This window comes from Pseudophryne corroboree, chromosome 3 (genome assembly GCF_028390025.1).
Source record: "Pseudophryne corroboree isolate aPseCor3 chromosome 3, aPseCor3.hap2, whole genome shotgun sequence".
In the NCBI taxonomy this organism is placed as follows: domain Eukaryota; kingdom Metazoa; phylum Chordata; class Amphibia; order Anura; family Myobatrachidae; genus Pseudophryne; species Pseudophryne corroboree.
This window is the reverse complement of record NC_086446.1, coordinates 115844639-115847138: the sequence shown is the minus strand read 5'-3', so window position 1 is coordinate 115847138 and position 2500 is coordinate 115844639. Positions and strand designations below refer to the sequence as shown.

Sequence of the window (2500 nt, the reverse complement as noted above, 5' to 3'; positions counted from 1 at the left end):
CTCATCTACAGCCACACCACACTGGATACGCCCAATCTCATCTGATCTTGGAAGCTAAGCAGTGTTGGGCCTGGTTAGTACTTGGATGGGAGACCACCTGGGAATACAAGGTGCTGTAGATATTTTTATACTGCCAACACCGTTCTGTTGATGCATTCCATTTTCAAACGTATTCATTTATGAACCAGTAGTTAGAAGTAGAAAAGTTCTAACAGAAACCACAAAGCTCATCTACAGCCACACCACACTGGATATGCCCAATCTCGTCTGATCTTGGAAGCTAAGCAGTGTTGGGCCTGGTTAGTACTTGGATGGGAGACCACCTGGGAATACATGGTGCTGTAGATATTTTTATACTGCCAGCACCGTTCTGTTGATGCATTCCATTTTCAAACGTATTCATTTATGAACCAGTAGTTAGAAGTAGAAAAGTTCTAACAAACCACAAAGCTCATCTACAGCCACACCACACTGGATATGCCCAATCTCATCTGATCTTGGAAGCTAAGCAGTGTTGGGCCTGGTTAGTACTTGGATGGGAGACCACCTGGGAATACATGGTGCTGTAGATATTTTTATACTGCCAACACCGTTCTGTTGATGCATTCCATTTTCAAACGTTTTCATTTATGAACCAGTAGTTAGAAGTAGAAAAGTTCTAACAGAAACCACAAAGCTCATCTACAGCCACACCACACTGGATATGCCCAATCTCATCTGATCTTGGAAGCTAAGCAGTGTTGGGCCTGGTTAGTACTTGGATGGGAGATCACCTAGGAATACAAGGTGCTGTAGATATTTTTATACTGCCAACACCGTTCTGTTGATGCATTCAATTTTCAAATGTATTCATTTATGAACCAGTAGTTAGAAGTAGAAAAGTTCAAACAGAAACGACAAAACTCATCTACAGCCACACCACACTGGATACGCCCAATCTCATCTGATCTTGGAAGCTAAGCAGTGTTGGGCCTGGTTAGTACTTGGATGGGAGACCACCTGGGAATACAAGGTGCTGTAGCTATTTTTATACTGCCAACACCGTTCTGTTGATGCATTCCATTTTAAAATGTATTCATTTATGAACCAGTAGTTAGAAGTAGAAAAGTTCTAACAGAAACCACTAAGCTCATCTACAGCCACACCACACTGGATACGCCCAATCTCATCTGATCTTGGAAACTAAGCAGTGTTGGGCCTGGTTAGTACTTGGATGGGAGACCACCTGGGAATACAAGGTGCTGTAGATATTTTTATACTGCCAACACCGTTCTGTTGATGCATTCCATTTTAAAACGTATTCATTTATGAACCAGTAGTTAGAAGTAGAAAAGTTCTAACAGAAACCAGAAAGTTCATCTACAGCAACACCACACTGGATACGCCCAATCTCATCTGATCTTGGAAGCTAAGCAGTGTTGGGCCTGGTTAGTACTTGGATGGGAGACCACCTGGGAATACAAGGTGCTGTAGATATTTTTATACTGCCAACACCGTTCTGTTGATGCATTCCATTTTCAAACGTATTCATTTATGAACCAGTAGTTAGAAGTAGAAAAGTTCTAACAAAAACCACAAAGCTCATCTATAGCCACACCACACTGGATACGCCCAATCTCATCTGATCTTGGAAGCTAAGCAGTGTTGGGCCTGGTTAGTACTTGGATGGGAGACCACCTGGGAATACAAGGTGCTGTAGCTATTTTTATACTGCCAACACCGTTCTGTTGATGCATTCCATTTTAAAATGTATTCATTTATGAACCAGTAGTTAGAAGTAGAAAAGTTCTAACAGAAACCACTAAGCTCATCTACAGCCACACCACACTGGATACGCCCAATCTCATCTGATCTTGGAAGCTAAGCGGTGTAGGGCCTGGTTAGTACTTGGATGGGAGACCACCTGGGAATAAAAGGTGCTGTAGATATTTTTATACTGCCAACACCGTTCTGTTGATGCATTCCATTTTCAAATGTATTCATTTATGAACCAGTAGTTAGAAGTAGAAAAGTTCAAACAGAAACCACAAAGCTCATCTACAGCCACACCACACTGGATACGCCCAATCTCATCTGATCTTGGAAGCTAAGCAGTGTTGGGCCTGGTTAGTACTTGGATGGGAGACCACCTGGGAAAACAAGGTGCTGTAGATATTTTTATACTGCCAACAGCGTTCTGTTGATGCATTCCATTTTCAAACGTATTCATTTATGAACCAGTAGTTAGAAGTAGAAAAGTTCTAACAGAAACCACAAAGCTCATCTACAGCCACACCACACTGGATATGCCCAATCTCATCTGATCTTGGAAGCTAAGCAGTGTTGGGCCTGGTTAGTACTTGGATGGGAGATCACCTAGGAATACAAGGTGCTGTAGATATTTTTATACTGCCAACACCGTTCTGTTGATGCATTCAATTTTCAAATGTATTCATTTATGAACCAGTAGTTAGAAGTAGAAAAGTTCAAACAGAAACCACAAAGCTCATCTACAGCCACA

General features: G+C 41.7%; 12 non-coding genes across 12 annotated transcripts in view; all 12 read left to right on the top strand.

Annotated features, from left to right (window-relative positions):
• The first annotated feature begins 3 nt into the window (after positions 1-3).
• On the top strand, positions 4-122 carry LOC134897014 (5S ribosomal RNA). Its single transcript, XR_010172068.1, has one exon. It is a non-coding gene; the product is annotated as a 5S ribosomal RNA (ribosomal RNA).
• Positions 123-229: 107 nt separating this feature from the next.
• On the top strand, positions 230-348 carry LOC135062583 (5S ribosomal RNA). The gene has a single exon (XR_010248932.1). It is a non-coding gene; the product is annotated as a 5S ribosomal RNA (ribosomal RNA).
• A 105-nt stretch (positions 349-453) lies between these two features.
• On the top strand, positions 454-572 carry LOC135059400 (5S ribosomal RNA). Its single transcript, XR_010245804.1, has one exon. It is a non-coding gene; the product is annotated as a 5S ribosomal RNA (ribosomal RNA).
• Positions 573-679: 107 nt separating this feature from the next.
• On the top strand, positions 680-798 carry LOC134884389 (5S ribosomal RNA). The gene has a single exon (XR_010168539.1). It is a non-coding gene; the product is annotated as a 5S ribosomal RNA (ribosomal RNA).
• A 107-nt stretch (positions 799-905) lies between these two features.
• LOC135060578 (5S ribosomal RNA) lies at positions 906-1024 on the top strand. Its single transcript, XR_010246971.1, has one exon. It is a non-coding gene; the product is annotated as a 5S ribosomal RNA (ribosomal RNA).
• A 107-nt stretch (positions 1025-1131) lies between these two features.
• Positions 1132-1250, top strand: LOC135064862 (5S ribosomal RNA). Its single transcript, XR_010251159.1, has one exon. It is a non-coding gene; the product is annotated as a 5S ribosomal RNA (ribosomal RNA).
• Positions 1251-1357: 107 nt separating this feature from the next.
• On the top strand, positions 1358-1476 carry LOC135060003 (5S ribosomal RNA). Its single transcript, XR_010246397.1, has one exon. It is a non-coding gene; the product is annotated as a 5S ribosomal RNA (ribosomal RNA).
• Positions 1477-1583: 107 nt separating this feature from the next.
• LOC135063891 (5S ribosomal RNA) lies at positions 1584-1702 on the top strand. Its single transcript, XR_010250211.1, has one exon. It is a non-coding gene; the product is annotated as a 5S ribosomal RNA (ribosomal RNA).
• A 107-nt stretch (positions 1703-1809) lies between these two features.
• On the top strand, positions 1810-1928 carry LOC135064597 (5S ribosomal RNA). The gene has a single exon (XR_010250903.1). It is a non-coding gene; the product is annotated as a 5S ribosomal RNA (ribosomal RNA).
• Positions 1929-2035: 107 nt separating this feature from the next.
• On the top strand, positions 2036-2154 carry LOC134900899 (5S ribosomal RNA). The gene has a single exon (XR_010174400.1). It is a non-coding gene; the product is annotated as a 5S ribosomal RNA (ribosomal RNA).
• Positions 2155-2261: 107 nt separating this feature from the next.
• Positions 2262-2380, top strand: LOC134884388 (5S ribosomal RNA). The gene has a single exon (XR_010168538.1). It is a non-coding gene; the product is annotated as a 5S ribosomal RNA (ribosomal RNA).
• Positions 2381-2487: 107 nt separating this feature from the next.
• Positions 2488-2500, top strand: part of LOC134884806 (5S ribosomal RNA) — a 119-nt gene continuing 106 nt past the window's right edge. The window contains exon 1 of the ribosomal RNA XR_010168939.1: positions 2488-2500. This exon is cut by the window's right edge and continues 106 nt beyond it. This is a non-coding gene — a ribosomal RNA (5S ribosomal RNA).